The following is an 18,238-nucleotide window of genomic DNA, read 5'->3' as shown; positions in this document are numbered from 1 at the left end:
ACAGGTATTGGATACCAAAACAAAAACAAACTCTAGCCCTAGACGGAGAATCACGAAACCTAGTTTCTGGCAATGATGGTCAATATCTATGACAGTTTAAAAAAGTGATTTTATTTATCTAAGTTTCTAATTTCTAGTCATAACAGATCATCTCTAAGCCTCTTCTAGTGATGAACTTCAGTGATGAAACTACATCTTTTGTTGCTTAATGTGCTTATTTTTCTGAAGAAAGATATTTAGGAGATCATGACCATGGAGTTATTTATACTGGGACTTTAGGCATATTGAATGTTGTAGGTCTGCTTCTAAAGGACTTAGCAATCTGTTTCCTCACTTTGGGGAAAGTATTTTTGAGGGCATGAGTAAGAGCCTTCTAATAAGGAGGATTTTAAAGTAAATTTACCTTGAACCTTAGTTAGATTATCATACCCTATAAAGACTCGATAATTAAGGAAAGGCTGAGAAACAGTTGGGTAATGTCTTCTAGTGACTCACAGCAGGGAATGTTTGATTCTAGTTTCTTGGGGGAAAGAGAAGCAATGAGAATAACTCAAGAACTAGTGGTGCTTAATCCCATCTCTGTCAATATTCCCTACAGTATAATAGAGAAAACCAAAGATAAAAGAACTACATGTAAACAACACACTCAGCATTCTTGAATGTAGGATATGGCTTAACTTAAAAATAACTGTACCCAAACCAAAGGTTAAGGAAAGAGAGGGGCGCCTGGGTGGCTCAGTTGGTTAAGCATCCAGCTTGAGCTCAGGTCATGACCTCATGGTTCATGAGTTTGAGCTCCACATTGGGCTCTGTGCTGACAGCTCAGAGCCTGGAGCCTGCTTCAAATTCTGTGTCTCGCTCTCTCTCTTTCCTGCTTGCACTCTGTCTCTCTCAAAAATAAATAAAAATAATTGTTTTAATCGTGACAAAATTGAGACCAATGGAATTGAGACATACAAGTTATAGGGCACCTATCAGCCATATCATTAAATATGAATAATTGGAATGCCTGGGTTGCTCAGTTAGTGAAATGTCTGACTCTTAATTTCAGTTCAGGTCATAATCTCATGGTTCACGAGTTTGATCTGATGGTTATGAGCCTCCTTGGGATTCTCTCTCTCTCTCTCTCTCTCATTTTGTCCCTACCCCACATGCATGCTTTCTCTCTCTCAAAAAATTAATTTAAAAAATGTGAATGAAATAAATTTGCTTATTAAAAGAATGTTCACTTTGGTTTACAAAGCATTGCCAGCCATTTGCTATATACAAGGGGAACAATTAAAAGTGATTGAGAAAAGCAAACAAACAAAACAGACTGAGGTATTCTGGGCCCACAGAAACAGTAAGAAAGAAGGGATATGAACTTGGTATCAGATAAAGTAGTATTGAAGCCAAAGAAAAACAATAAAATTGTAGACAGATATGTTTTAGTGCTAAATGCCATGATTCAAAATGATAAGAAGTTATGACTATGAATGAATAAAAGAATATGGCAACCACATTTATGAAATAAAAACTGTAGAACATAGTTGGAAACACCATAATTGTAAGAGTCATTAGTACACCAATCTCAGGTCAAGACAGACCAGGTGGACAAACCAAAAATTAATTAAAGGGCCAGAAGGCCTCAATAACTTGATAAAAAATAGATCTTACCATTATATACCAAATTTTAGACTCTGATGATAGAAAATACACTTCAGGTGCTTATACAATGCTTATGAAGTTTCCCATATACTAGTTCACAAGGAAAACATCAAAATGTCCTATAATGCAGAAGTAAAACAAAATATACTCTCCAATTACAATGCAATAGAACTAGAAACTCTTAACAAATCAAAAAATCAAAAGGCCTTCCCATGAGGAATCTAAAAAAATTGTTCTATTGGGAATCTCTTGTGTGAAACTGAAAAATACAGATTGAGGCTACAGAATTCAATCAAATAATTAAAATACTACATGTAAGAACCTCTGGGATATGATTCAAACAGTGGTCAAAGAAAAATTCATAATATAAACCCTTCCACCAATAAAAAACCTAGCTCAAGAAACTAGAAAAAGGACAAGTCAAAGAAATATTAGGAAAGGAAGTACTATGAAAAAGCAGAAGTTAAGATAGATTATAGGAAAACAGATTTGGGTGTGTGCAAGTGTGTATGTGTGTGTTTATGTGTGTATTTTTGCAAGTTTCCTTAGGGACTGGGTGTGAGGGTGTTTCAGTGGAAAACAGTGTATTCTTTTGGATTTGAGGAAATTTTATGAAAAATACAGATATTATTAGGATATAAAGCATTTATATGTACTTTTAAATACAAATTTTTAAGAAGCCTGGCTAGAGGTTTGTAAATTTTGCTTATTTTTTCAAAAAACCAACTCTTGGTTTCATTGATCTGTTCAACTATTTCTTTGGTTTCTATATTGTTTATTTATGCTCTGATTTTTATTATTTCTCTTCTCCTACTGGGTTTGGGGTCTCTTGTTGCTCTCCTTCTAGTTCCTTTGGGTGTGCTTTTAGATTTTGTACTTGCGCTTTTTCTCATTTCTTGAAATAGGCCTGGAGTGCAATATACTTTCCTCTTAGGACTGCCGTTGCCTCATCCCATAGAGTATGGACTGTTGTATTTTCATTTCCATTTGTTTCCATATATTTTTAAATTTCTTCTCTAATTGCCCAATTGGCCCATTCGTTCTTTGGCAGGGTGTTCTTTAACCTCCATGTTTTGGAGGTTTTCCAGACTTCTTCCTGTGATTGATTTCAAGTTTCACAGCATTGTGATCTGAAAGTGTGCATGGTATGATCTCAATTATTTTATATTTATTGAGGGCTGCTTTATGTCCCAGTATGTGATCTATCTTAGAGAATGTTGTTGGAACTGAAATTACCACGCAGCAGTCCAGGCCTCCCTAAAGCATTTAGAATAAAGTGATACCACAAACAGACTGATAATTCAGCAGGTATCTACACACACACACACACACACACACACACACACACACACGCACACAAAAGTATTTTTTCTATAGTTCATTATTATACAACTTGAAATTGGGAAAATAAGAGATTTTCATTATATAAACTCACAGTTCCTTATATTGAAATGACAAGAGGAGATTAAAACTGTAAGAAGCCCAAGCAGAGTTGTTTTGTTCATCTCCGTAACTGGTCATATGGATAAGAGGAGGTTTAATGTGCAATATCTGTCCTAGCCCATGTGGTGACAATAGGAAGACAATGGGCATTACTCTTGAGCAAATGAGAGAGATAATCAGTGCTGCATTTCTTCAGTTATGTTTGTGTTTTAGAATTATATTCTTCTAGCTTTCTTAATGCACACTGTTATTGCATTTATTTTGAGGGGGAAAAACTCTTCAGTGTATTGAGTCTGAAACCCTACCTCACTCCCCCTTTTCCATGAAGCACTCCCATGAAATGCTTTATTATCAAAAACAATTGCATTGTAGCAGAGCAAACATTGTGATTCCATGAGCTGGAGAAAGGATACCTTATCTTATAGAGTATTGCTACAACCTGAGGCTAAGAACAGTTGTTCTGAGGGTTGAGATTTTATCTTACACATGAGGGCCCAGCATATTCCAGGCTTTCAGAATATCTATTGACTAAATATTCTGAAGAGTGAACAATTGTTCATTTTTAACAATTTCTGTGCAGATACAGTATTCCCTTCTTTAGACATATTACAAGTTGTCAGTTCCTTTTGTTGTTAATATCTCCATAAAATTTCATCCCTCAAGAACAAAAGAATATGCTAGTTCTACAAGACGAGGCCTAAATTATATTTTCCTAGCCAGAAAAATAGTTTAATTACTTTATAAACTTTTCTCATTTAAAACAAATTTGTCTTGTGTCTTTGATGATTACTATAAATTGCAGCCATACTTTTTCTAATATATTCTACTACTATTTGGTTCCTCAGAAGATTTAAAGGGTGCCAATTTCCTGTACAATTTATCAGACAATATTCAGCAGTGCCATTTAGAGCACACTTACAAAATGCAACTTACAAAAGATTTATCACATTGCTTGTATTTTAGCATGTTTCTAAGACCAGTAACCTAGTTTCTCCTTGCCTGATTTTGACAAGAGTAAGCTTAATATTAAATATTAACTCTCCTCCCTGTAAAAAGGCAGAGATATTATTTATTCAAGATACATTTGTTATAAAATTATTTAGAGATTTTCATACTCTACTGCAATGCCTATATAAGGATAATTCCTCCTTATTTGATTTGATTGTCTTTCCCTGCAAATTTTATTTAGTAGCCTTGTCACCTACCCCTGCCTGCGTGCACATGCNTTTCTGAACTCTCATGAATATACCTGCTGATAGATCTCTCCTATTTTCTCTATTTGGCTGAGGAAGTTGATTACATTGGACCATTTCTTTTACTTATATTCTATCTCACTACATCTTTTCCTTCTCACTTGAATGCTTGATAAAAATCTAGGATTTTCCTGAAGGGAGGGAAGTCCAGGTTATGGGCTCTGGCCCATCCCAGGGACTTCCACATTAAGTCTTTTGGAGACCTGGCTGAAATAAAGTGATCCTCCTTCTGTTCTGTGCAGCTCCCTTGGGGACACTAAGGTGAGAAGGGCAAGATGAGCCACAGGCCATTTTGGATTAAGCCATTATTGTTGAGTAGAACCTTAAATGCTATCTTATCTCCAAAATAACGTAATCATTAGATTTGTTGAGGATTATGGAAGGCAGCTCCATGTTGCCTGAAATGGTCTAAGTCTGGTTCCTTCAGAAGATAGTACATCTCTGAGCCAAAGATACAGAAAAGAGAAGCACAAAATCTCATCCCTTTATTTTACTCTCTAATATTTGTTTATCTTACTCTCTTGTATTACTTAAAGCCATCAAATGCTCACCATAGTCTTGTCAGGTAGCCACTGTCATGAAAACACTTAAGATCACACAGCCCCTAAGTGTCAGAGCTGCCTGCTCTCCTGAAAGAAACACTCGACCCTCCACAGCTTTCACCTTTGCTCCGCTGGCCAAGGTGACTCATATCAGAACTGAAGATTGGCCTTAAATTCCAAATCTCTGTAGGTATTTAAATTATATTCTTCTAAAACATTCTATTAAATAACCAACAGAGACAGGTCTCCATTGAAACCCATGCTCTTTGTCTTTCAAAAGTATAGCGTTGGTTTGGGACTCAGCTCTCTTCCTGGAGACCCCAATACCTGTGCCCTCTTTGCAGAGACATTGCCATGTAACTAAATTCTCTCCTGGTCCCCCCAAATCTGGATGCCTTACTGTATGTACTCTTCTCTGTCCCTACTGGCTGAGATGAACAAAGCACCACCATTCATGACGATAGCAGAGCCACTGTTTCCCTGGGTCTCTGACATGGCATGTGTGTAGCTGCTATTGCCCAAAACACCCACCCTGGACTATTACATGAGTAGGAAACAGACCTTTTTATTTCTTAATCTAGTGAATTAATGTTGGGTCTCCTGTGGCTGCAGAATAGCTTAGTCTATCCTAATCAGAGGGCACTCTTTTCATGTTTTAGTTAATTTAATTAACTTAGAGAATTTTACTGTGTAAAAATATGGTACACTTTAAATAAATGTGTTCCATTGGTGAACTTATCCTGATAATTAGATTGGTATCTTTATGCATGGCCATTCACTATTGAGACAATGAATTTCAAAAAAGGAAAAAAAAAAAGATTCCATCAAACTGGTTAGTGGTCAGTGTGTAGAAAAATTAACTGGTAATTTTGGACTATTTTCCCTTTCTGCTCTATTTTAAAAGTAGTATGTGGACCCAATGCCAGATTAAATGTTTTCTCACCACATACAAGCTGGAGTATTTTTATTCCTTTGCTGTCCTCCATTGTGACTGTATCCTATGTTTACCTCAAACAAATTATTTCTCCAGAAACATTAATAACAAGGAAAAATGAAGACAAGTATTTCTAGCATTTTTTTTGTAATCCGTTTTGTAGATTTAATTTCTATGATGTCTTTAAAAGTGTCAGATCTTCTTTATTACTGATCGGTTTGGTGAAGTTTCACGGAAAATGGGGCAATGTGATTTATGAACTCTCATGGGGATTTCTAACTTCATACAGCTAGGACATAGTTATTTTCATGGAATAATTTTTGCAGAAAGGCATCATTTGAGACTTAGTGTTTTTTCTTTCCTCACATAACAGCTTAATCTAGTGTCAACAATACACTTAAAATTATTTTTATGATCTTAGAACAGGTGGGCACATACTAGGAAATGTCAAACTCAATCAGCCTGGCTGAATATAGACATTCCACGTTGTGATTTTCAGTGTAGTAGGAGAGGGGGGAAAAGTTGATCTACCAAAATAGCAAGACAGCAATGTATATAATTTCAGTATTCATCTCCCATCTTATCCCAACTACAAGTTTCTTCTCTGTGTTTATATAGCTATTTTTATCCTTCATGGCCCTGGCATTCTCAGCTGTGTGATATAAATTATGAAGATATCCATTGGATTCTATCACATTTTATTTTTATTAATTTTTTTGAAGTTTATTATTTTGAGAGAGAAAGAGAGAACGAGTGGGAGAAGGGCAGAGAGAGAGAGAGAGAAACCCAAGCAGGCTCCAGGCTATCAGCACAGAGCTTGACTTAGGGCTCCAACTCATAAACCATGATATCCTGAAATCAAGAATTGGATGCTTACTCAGCTGAGCCACCCAGACACCCCATCACATTTTAAAATCAAAGTGCATAGCATTTGAGGAAAAAATACAAAATCTTTAACTTGGCCCACAATGGACATGATGAGGTCCATGCCTTCATAACTTGAAGTTGTGATACTGTATGTTTTCATCATTCCCTACACACAGTAGCCTTCCCCCCCTTTTTTGGTAATTTTTTTTGTCTTTCCTTTTTAATACCTTAAGCCCTTTCCTACTTTAAGGTTTTCTCCCATACTCTTCCCTTTTCAGGAGTACTTTTTCCCCACTTTTTTCTACATCCAGGTTGAATAACATTTCTTCAAAAAGGCTTTCTCAAGTTTTCAAATATGGTGCCCTGTTATAACTGAACACTTACCAGTGCTTGTAATTTATTTTTATATTTGATTATTTTTAATTTTTAAAAAATTTTTAATGTTCATTTTTGAGAGAGAGACACAGAGTGGGGAAGGAACAGAGAGAGAGACACACACACAGAACTCAAAGCAGGCTCCAGGCTCCAAGCTGTCAGTACAGTACCTGATGTGGGGCTAGAACTGATGAACCGCAAGATCATGATCTGAGCTGAAGTCAGATGCTCAACTGATGACCCACCCACATGCCCTGATTATTAGTTTAATATTTATCAATTCTCTGGAGTGAATACCTATTATTTTATCTGTCTAGCATTTCTTTGTGCAGAAATATCTTTCTGGAAACTTCTTCCCCATTCCATCTATGTTATCTTTCCTAGAAATGTTTTTTATATAATTGTAAGCCTACCCAAACAATTGTGTAGTAAAGAGATGGACACCTAATTCCATCTAAGCACCTTCTAGCCACAGTTGATTGGAAAAGGGGCCAATCATAGTTCTTCCCTAGGATTCTCCAAACTGCAGTTATCATAATCAGCTTTCTCTTGGGTAGCACTTGGTACTCTTTTGACTGCTTGCTTTCCACAATTTGGCAAAATCCTAGGTGTCCACCATGGGAGAGAATGAGGCTGACTTGCAGGAAGAATCAGATATTAGAAAAGCAGGGAGAATAACAGCAGTATTTGGGTGCCTGGTTCTAGTTGTTCCAGAAGCAACATGGTGATCCTCTTAGAGATAAACTGATTTTATGATATACTTCAGTCACTGAAGTTAGTTTGAGTTGGATTGCTGTTGCTGGAAGTTAAGATGACAGATTATTAGTATGTCCTGGATGTAAGCTCTACAAAGTCACCCTTTCTGGCCAGGATACACAATCTTCCATTTCTTCAGAACAGACATCTTTGTGTAATTTTGCAAAAGAAGCTCTATCTGCTAAGAGTATATTTAAGGAACCACATACTAATGTTAATACTTCTTAGATTTCTCTCTTTTTCTTTAGACTGTGAATGTTTGTATGAAGATTATTGTTTTGTTTTGTTTTGAAATCTAGAAATTATGCAGACTGTGAAACTTAACGTAAATACTTGAGCTAAAACCAACCATCCTAGACTTTTTAAACTTTAAACTTCTCTTCCTTTCTATCCTCCCAAAATGTAAATTCTTACTTGAAAATAAGGTGAAAAACATTTCTTTTTAATAAAATATATTTTGCTGATTTCTAGCATTTAATACTAACAAAATTCTGTCATCTTAGGTACAGTGGAGAGGAAGCCAGCGATTTGGGCACATTTGCCTGAGAATATCCTGCTAATGAAAGATCCAGGAATCCAACTGAGCAATGTAAAAGTGTAGGTTCCCCCTGCTTTCTCAAAATTCCCACCCAGGGACTAGGATCTTGCCACCTCACCATATGCTTAGAATATTTCAGGGAGTAAAGTCAAATTGGAATCATGTTTCCTGCTGTTTCACCATGATTGTTTGTACAACAGATGCAGGCAATCCATCAATGCTAGGAGAAACTAAAAGGAAACTTGTCTTATGACTATAGACACCAAAACACAGTCTTAAATCCTTAAGAAACAACATAGACCACTATTTTGATCTTGGGGGAAATACCCTTAATATTAATATCTTCAATCAATTTGGAAGTAGATTATACCTAAGCCTTATGGAAATAGAGTTCAGTAATTGGATGGGAAAAATAATGGGAATAATGACATTAATAACATGTAACTAATCCTTTATCATTTAAAAAACTATTCTTAAGCCATTTACACATTTAACATATTCATTTCATAAGAGGTCACATTTTAGAGATGAGGGAAATGAATTTAGCTAGAGAAGGTGATGGAATAAGTATTGCTAGATAATATACAGGGCATATAGTTAAATTTGAATTTGAGATATACATTTTTTAATTAAATATGTTTCAAATAATGCATAGTCATCTAGAATTCACATTTAGCTGGGTGTCCTGTATTTTGCTCAGTCTGAGAATAAAAAGAAAATCACAAAGTTAGTGAAGGACAAAGCAGAGATCCTTAACAGCCACTGGAGAAGATGATGGTTGACATGAATGTGGAAAATATTGTAGTATACACTCACATGGATTTATTGTCAGGACATTGCAAGAGACATGATTTCTTCACATTTCAAATTTCTAGGTGTGAAGTTGGTTTCAAGTTACCCATGAATAGGCATCAATCCTGGTGGCCCTCTTTAAAATATGTGAGGTGTATTGACCCAGGTAGAGATAAGAATTAACCAGGCAGATTGCTTCACTGGCTACCTATCACACTCACTAATGACTGAGGGTTAAAGACTTCTTTGAGTGCAATTTGTATTCTGGGATATTTATAATGAACCAGTCCATCATGAGAGATAATGATCAATGGATTTCAGGTCTCAGCTTGGACCCTATCAGAAAATAGATCAGGGGCGCCTGGGTGGCTTAGTCGGTTAAGCGTCCGACTTTCGCTTAGGTCATGATCTCGCGGTTCGTGGGTTCAAACCCCGCGTCGGGCTCTATGCTGACTGCCAGCTCAGAGCCTGGAGCCTGTTTCAGTCTGTGACTCCCTCTCTCTCTGACCCTCCCCTGCTCACGCTGTCTCTCTCTCTCTCCTAGAAATAAACAAAACATTAAAAAAAAATTAAAAAAAAAGAAAATAGATCAAAAAAGGGACTTCTTGTAGACTAAAGAGAAGTAAGATAATTCAGCCTTTTGAACTCTTTGGGAATCAATATGGGAAAGTAAATCAGTGAAGCTGTCGTAGAAGACTTTGGTAGGATTCTTGGTTCACTCTACAGGCCAGATATTTATAGACCCTAGTAAGATCTACATATTTTTTCACTAAGGTCAGTTTTAACATTGCTAAGGCTGTATATGAGCATAAAGATAAACAAGTAAGAAGCCTAGAGCTTTCATAAACAGAACTTTTTATCACAAATATAAGTTCTTAATTCCAAAGAATTTTGGTGAAATTCTCAAAAGAATCATAGGACATTTCTTTCTAAATGTAAAGTAATGAGTTCTATAATTTGCTTTATAACTAGACAGAATTGATCAGTGGTAGCTGTTGTGTTACTTGACTGTAACTGTAAAATACATATCATAGATTTGGGCTCATCACGCAGTTTTCTCTTTTCAGTGGGTATATTCCCGGAACACCAAGAATAAGTGCCCAGAGGGAAGCCAGGACCATTGAGAATCCTGAGGGGTGGGACCTCTTCCTTCAGGTGGTGGAGCTGAAAACAGAGTATTCCCTCCAAAAAGGGAATCCATTGAATGATGTTTAATAAACTAGTATCACTTTCTTATTTTAGATGGATCTACCATTTAAGATATTCACTCATAAATTTGAATATTTCTAGAATAAAGTAGCTTGCAAGTAACATTCCTGGTGCATACTTACCGTGTCATGAGGAATGATAACATAGGCCTCTACTGTGGAATGAATGATACTAGTAAGGGTTCAACAAGCTCCAATCTGTATGAGCATAAACTAAACAAGCATTAAGAAGTTGAACAACTGACCACAACGGCAACACTGAAAAGTTTTAATCCCCGTATTGTTTTTCCAGGGCGGTGCTAAAATTTGTATAAAACATAGACATACCGGGGGCACCTGGTGGCTCAGTTGATTGAGCATCCAACTCTTGATTTTGGCTCAGGTCATGATCCCAGGATTGTGGAATCGAGCCCCTTATGGGGCAGCATGCTGAGTGTGGAGCCTGCTTAAGATATCCTCTCTCTTTCTCTCTCCCTCCCTCTCTCTTTCTTCTTTCCTCCTTCCCTCCCTCTGCCCCTCTCCCCTATTCTTGCTCTCTTTGTAAAATGAAAATAAATCATAGCCATATATGAAAAGGGTGAAATCGCTTCTAAGAAAATAAATTTCTATATGTGATGGCAAAAGAGCAGATCAAACTGCAGGTGGAAAGTAACACAAATTTAATTAAGAGAGATACAGAACTCACTATAAGGGAAGATCTTTGGGAAAAGCTCTACCAGAGCTCAAACTTCATGGATTCTTCCATATGAACACTGTTTCCATCTTACTGGAACAAAGAGATCAATAAATATTGGTCATTTTTGGAATCAAGCTTCTGTGTATGCCCCATAAATGATTCCTCTTAAGTATTGCACTGTTGGAAAATGAATAGCACAAACATTCTTATGCTTAAAAATCCTTCCTGGTGGAATTGAGCTTACTTGCCATTTGAGATGTAAGTTTCTTAACCTATTTGAGTAGAGATTTGTCGCTTTTTTGACCAGATATAGCAGTAAAGAGAGGTCTAATGGGATTTTACCACAAGTGAAGGGATAGCACAAGGGAGCAGATTACAAATAAATTTTATCATAGGTTCTCTAGTCTTCATTCCAACAAAAGGTACAATGTATTTCTGCCTTTTGTTGGAATGGTTTCATTGCCAAAGGCCATGGACACTATGATTTTTTGCCCCTAATCACAGGGGAGCAATGCCAGATGCACTCAGAGAAGTGAGGTGTCTGACCTTGAGACAGAGGATTGAATTCAAGGTAGCAAATAGATAAATCTAGTGTGACACTGCATGTGATATGGAGTAAAAGTTCTTGTAATACACTTTCAGCAGTTTCTGTTATTTGATTCCTCCATTATTTGACTCATTCCAATTAAATAAACAAAATTCACTCTAGTCCTGAGAAGAGGGCCTCTAATTTAGGCAGATTAAAAAAATCCTCTGATTAAGTGAAAACTAATGGCATTGCCTACTTTCTACCCTGAAACCCAGTTGGCAGACAGTAAGTCAGGGAAAACATAGAACTCTGCAGAAATGGTTAGGAGGTTCTTCTTCTCTTACCTCTTTACGGTATAGAAAAGACAAGGGAGGAAAAAGGATCTCATTAAATTTTGGGCCAGGAAAACATATATATATATATATATATATTTCAATCCAACGTGCAATGGCTCCTCAGCCCACATCTCTGAATATGTTGTTTATCCCCCAAAGCAGGAAGGACTAAAAAGGAGCCAGAGATACCATTATATAGGAGGGAAACTTTATGTGAAGCAGAAAATGTATGTGAATAAAAGAAAAGAAAAAGGAACTTACTGGACATTATTAGAACAAAGGGGCAAGATACCTATCCTTTGCTCAAATTCATTGAAACAGCTACTACTCTACCAGGCAGTTAAAAGGAACCATCCAGATAGCTCAGGACCTTTGATCTTAGGTATTGATGTCTCTGGGAAAAGTTTAAAAGATTGCCAGTGTCTCTGTTTCTAATAAGGGTTTTTCAATGAGGTTTATGTAGATATAGAAATATTCATTGCCAGAAGTGAATGACAGGTAGATTCATGGATTCTGGCTATGTCTGATCATTCTGTAGGGCATATTTCCCAGAGGTCTTTCTTTCTGAGGGGCTGAGAAGCCTCACTGGAGAAATCTTTCTCTGAAGAGCGGAATCAAACAGAAAAGTTTCACCCAGTTACACAGTCTTAGTTATTAGAGAGAGTATGTACCTCTTGGGTTTAAACTGAGGTTCATAGTACAACCTAAAAGGTACTGTGAGAAAATGTCTGAAAAAGCTATTTTCAGTAAGACCTAAGTCTAATATTACCAAGTAAGGTGGCCCTCCAGGAGTAAACTTCGGGTAGAACATCACAGAAAAAGAAAGAGTGATATTTTCTTGTTCTTGACCACAGAATATCAATCAGATTTGGACCATTGGAGGCTCCAGTGCTTCCCCTCTCTGAGCCTCATTTCCATCTATAAGATAGTAATGATATTACCAGCATGTTATGTGGTCAAGGGTAACATGTTATTCATTGTCAGTTGGTATATAACAGCAGGAGTGGAAAGAATATTAGAGATTACCTATTAAATAAATGAAAAAGAAGAAGGAAGGAAAGTAGTAACTATAATGAGTACCTTTTCTAAGATCCCAAGTATTATTTGTAACAAATCCATCAGTAGATGTCAGTTTTATTTATTCAGTCCAGAATTTTTCAGATATGCTAGATCACTTATATCTACAATTTACTTTAAAGTTCTCTGACATAGGTGGTGAGATTTTATGTATATGCCAAGTAGTTTAAGCTTCATCTATACGGGCAGTCGTCCTCACTGAGAGTCCCCTCTGCAGGGATGATAGCTAGCATTATGTGAAAAGTCTGTATTCTAGAAGCAGCTACTACAAGGTATCTTGATCAACATCTCCTATTCAAGTTAGGCTGGTGAATGGCAGAAACTGTTTTATTGGGGAAAGTAGTTCTTTTGTAATTTGCTTAATAAATGATAAAATAGATGCTTATTAGTGAAAATAGAAGGTGTTTAGATATATAGATAGATTTAAAACTCAAAATCAGTTGCCATCTTTGCAAAAACAGTGTACAAATCTAGTGAGGTCCAGTATTTATTTTAGGGATGGCCCCCAAGACCAGGTGGTCCTGACATGGCTGAGGAGAATAGATGGTTGCCTGATGATGACGATAAAAGTAACAGAATTTTATCTCTATGGGGATGTCATGTGTGTCCTGAATGGATCTTTCAGGTGAGGTGGTGGTCAGAACATCAAGAAAGACAGCAAGGACTGCTAATTTACAGAGTTCCGTGTGGAGTGAATAATTCTGCCTGCTTACAAATAATGGTGTTTTTCGCTTTTTAAACTGTTTATGAGTCAAATTTGATTTATGATTGGGTTTCAGTGTACATGCCAACCTTTCGAAGGGAGCATCACGGAGGCTCAAAGACTTTAGTGGCCCTTATTGTCTTTAAAAGAACCTCAGAGTTGGCACAGATTGGCTTGAGTCAGTTTCCCTGCTTAGGATTTACAACCTTTTGTAGGTATGTTAAGCTGTGTAGCTGATCAAGAATAGAGAGATTTGAAGGAAGGGGTTGGGCTTTGCTGCTATTTAATTCAGAGTTTTAAGGCAGTCTCAAGGTGTACGTGGAGCTTACACTGAAAAAGTTCTCTTTTTTTCAACAAATAAACATAGTTGAAGATGGGACATCTAAGGGAAGTGACTAAGAAGAAAGAAATGTTATTAAATGAGAATAAGGATTTGAGGAAATAACAGTAAAACTTTTTGGAAGCACTTTTAAGAAGTTCCTTTTTGGGAGAAGAATATGGGCACCTGGGAAAGTGGCATTAAATAAATAATGCTGCCAAAAGCACATCAGGAGCTTAGATGCGCTCTGAGCACAGATTCACAGACCTGAATTAATGAGGACATCTTGTATTAAATCATTTGACAACCTGGATGCTATTTGTCATTGAAATGTAACTTAATATACATTTTATATGCTATAAAATGCTCACCTTCAGATTGAGAGTATTACGTTGTGAATATATATGTGCATGTGGATGTGTATATTTTTCTCAGCCTAATTCTCTATGGAGATTTGTACTGTCAGGACGTACCCTTAGATGTCAAGCGGGGAGGGGGCAACAATGAAAGGGCTCCTGCAAGTGGCATGTGGTGATCTGTTAAAGAATTCTCACGAAGGGAAAAGGGTATATAGGGCTTCTTTTTTGTTTGTTTGTTTGTTTGTTTGTTTTTTATTTTTTCTGTATTTTTTCTTTTCTTTTTTTTTTTTACAAATAGTTTATTGTCAAATTAGTTTCCACATAACACCCAGTGCTCATCCCCACAAGTGCCCTCCTCCATGCCCATCCCCCCTTCCCCCCCCACATTCATCAGTCCTCAGTTTTTGTCAGCATTCAAGAGTCTCTCATGGTTTGCCTCTCTCCCTTTCCCCCACCATTTCCCCTCTTCTTCTCCCCCTTGGTCCTCCATTAAGTTCCTCCTAATCCTCCTATACGTGCAAACATATGGTATTTGTCCTTCTCTGCCTGACTTATTTCGCTCAGCATAACACCCTCAAGGTCCATCCATGTTGCTACACATGGCCAGATTTCATTGTTTCTCATTGCCATGTAGTATTCCATGGTATAGATAAACCACATCTTCTTGATCCATTCGTCCGTTGATGGACACTTAGGCTCTTTCCATGTTTTAGCTATTGTGGAGAGTGCTGCTATGAACATTGGGGTACATGTGCTCCTATGCATCAGCATTTCTGTATCCCTTGGGTAAATTCCTAGCAGTGCTATTGCTGGGTCATAGGGGAGTTCTATTGTTAGTTTCCTGAGGAACCTCCACACTGTTTTCCAGAGGGGCTGCACCAGTTTACATTCCCACTAACAGTGTAGGCTTCTTATGTGGATGGAATATGAATGCATTTTAACCAACTCCTTCCTCTCCCTGCATCCATCTGTATACTGCTGCCATATTCATGGTCCCCAATCCCTAGATTTGTCTTGTGTCTCTCCAATGTGCAGCCTTTCAGCAGTTACCTGTTTCTCACAGATGAAATCCAAATTCCTTCACCTGGCAGTTCAGAGCTAGCTGGGTATAGCCTATAGAAACCCTTTTCTCTGAATAGACTGAGGATTTTGATGTTTGCTTCAACCATTTTAAATTTGCTTGACTGTGCTTTTCTCAAGCCTTTTTAGTCTGCTTGCTTTGCAGAATCTCATTCTGAAAACAATCAAAGGTCTTATATTTATTAAAAGAAAAAAAAAAAGGATGGGCGTGACTCTGTTCCCAGTATCTCTAAGTGGTTATAGGCAAAAAGAAAGGAATTATTTTTTTAACTACTGTTTTCATAAAAAAAAAAAAAAAAAGACAGCTTGCCCACAAACTCTGTCGAGGCATTCATAAGCAGTTTGCATAATCAACATGAATTCTAAGTGTCTCTGTGCTCGATTACATTGGATAAAAACAGTTTGCTCACTCTAAATTCAGTTGGCTCTCCTACTTTCTATTTACAGTTAAGGAAAAGCTCTCTTAACCTTAAATGGAAAGAGGATGTTTTAGGATCAGAAACTTGTATCAAGACACCAAGGAAGTGACTGTGTAACATGTTCCTCCTAAGGTGACCAATTATTCAGGCTTGAGTTGCACCACTGGAGTGAAAAACATCTAAGGAAAGAATTAAGAGAAATATCCAAGAAATGGAGGGAAAGAGATCTGTGCAGGCCCGAATGAATAAGAGCCTGGCACTGGGCCTCTGTGCCAGCCATCCCATCTGTGGCTAGGCTGAGTTAAGGTATCATAAAAAATCTGTGCCCTGATATTTGTATCTGTCAATGTTTCTTGTTCCTTATTTTTTCAAGTTAAAGAGGAATTACAACCTTCGACTGAGATGACAACCTTGTTTAGTCTTTATCTGAGACATGTTAAAGTGGTGAACAGGATGCTGATGGAGGTTTGTTAGGTTGAGAGCAGCACAAGGGGCAGCTTTGCATCCAAAAATGAAATGGAAAAGTGGAGGCAGAGAGAAGTGAAAACAAACAGCAATCTCCATCCTTTAGTTTCCACAAAACGTATTCAGATGATCAGAATTGCACACCTGGCCAGAGGCACACTAAAGAACATCCCTGAGTGATTTCTGTCTTCATTTAATACTTCCAGTTTATTTCCTAAAATCCTAGGTTGGTTTCACATCTCCCCATTCCACCTGCCACCGTCATCCAGGTAAGGCTTAGTCAACACCAGACAAACCGTATTCTCCAGATTGTGATGTTGGTGTTGGCTGAGAAAACAGTGTTTGCAGGAGGAAGTCCTGTCCCCTCCTGTTCCATCCCATTTCTCAGACCGTTTGATGTGACATTCTTGGTGGTAAAATTTGGGAGGGCACAGTTTGGTGACAATGCATGACTTTTGCTTTAGAGAGTTAAGAAAGGTGAGGCCCATAGTGAAACTAAGAGTTTGCAGTTTGTGGAGACCTTACAGGGTATTTCTGTTTATTCAGTTTACCAGGTTAGGGGAGAGGACAGGGGCTAAAAGCAAAGATGGAACAAGAATGAATCTCCCTTTGGCTGAAGAGTCACCAACTGAAATCTCTTATAACTCCCTCTTATTCTCTTCACCAAAGGTCATGGGGAGTGGTGGGAAGGGGGGGGGGGTACTAATTCTGTGCATCAGAAGATTCCAGAACAGTGAGTCAATTATGTTTTTTAGTGAATGAAGCTACTCTTCTTACTTACTTCAGAGAGAAAACATTTTGTGTTCTCATTTCCCTTTTTCTCTTTGTGTCTCTGTCTCATGATAGTGGAGAATATATAATATACAATAACAAATAATGCATGCATTGTTTTAGGACAATGGCTCCCAGACTTTGGAATTTAATGGATCAGTAACATTTTAAGGCACTCATATAAGCATGCTGGTACAATTTTGCAAGTTCAACATACATCTATGTATAAATAGATACAATTATATATATCATTTGCCATTCTCCTTATTTGATAATATTAAGTTGTAATACAAGAAACACAATCTAAGTATTTCCAAAAAACAGTAAATTTGACTTTAAAAGAAATCTTATTTTTCAAATCTCTACTTATTACATGGAGACCATCATTTTGAAGTAGATATAAAAGAAAAAGTTGGGGAGTCTGGGTGGTTCATTCAGTTATGCATCCAACTCTTGGTTTCAGCTTAGATCATAATCTCATAGTCATGAGAGATCAAGCCCGGTGTCGGGCTCTGTGCTGGGTGTGGAGGCTGCTTAGGATTCTCTATCTCTTCCTCTACCTCTCCCTGCTCATACTCTCTCTATATCTCAAAATTTGTTTTAAGAAATAGAAGGGAAATTTTATTATTCACTAATATCAAGCTACTAATTTAACTCAAATTCTGCATCATATTTTTTTAAATCAGTTAGTATAGAGAATTGTATTGATTGCTTTTTCAAAATTTTCAAATATTCAACGAAACCTGCATTCCTCTGATCAAACCTTACTTGGTCATAGTGTACTTTTTATATATTATTTTGTTCAAATTTCAGAACTTTTCTTGAGGATTTTTGCATTGATTTCATGAGGGATGTCAGTCATTAGTTTTCATTTATCATTACAGTTTTGCCCAGTTTTAACATCAAGGTTTAGTTGGCTGAATGGTAGTTAACAACTAGATATGTCTGATACCCAGAACCTGCATATGTTATTTTATATGGTAAAAGAGTGAATATCATCTTATTTGGCAAAAAGTGTGGTTAAGAACACTGAGACCTTATTTTGGGTTATCTGATTGGCTTTCAATCCAAAGACAAGTGCTCACATAAGACAGAGACAAAGGGACATCAGAAACAGGCAGATGAAGACAGGACACCCAGAAGAGAAGAC

General features: G+C 37.1%; 1 long non-coding RNA gene across 1 annotated transcript in view; it reads left to right on the top strand.

The window, feature by feature from the left end:
* The window catches only part of LOC144242650 (uncharacterized), a 162,752-nt gene that overhangs the window by 80,469 nt on the left and 64,045 nt on the right, over nucleotides 1-18,238 (top strand). The gene's annotated exons all lie outside the window — the stretch shown is intronic.

This window comes from Crocuta crocuta, unplaced genomic scaffold (assembly GCF_008692635.1).
Source record: "Crocuta crocuta isolate KB4526 unplaced genomic scaffold, BGI_CrCroc_1.0 scaffold36, whole genome shotgun sequence".
Taxonomy (NCBI): Eukaryota; Metazoa; Chordata; class Mammalia; order Carnivora; family Hyaenidae; genus Crocuta; species Crocuta crocuta.
The sequence above is the reverse complement of the archived record's forward strand: the minus strand, read 5'-3'. Positions and strand labels throughout refer to the sequence as shown.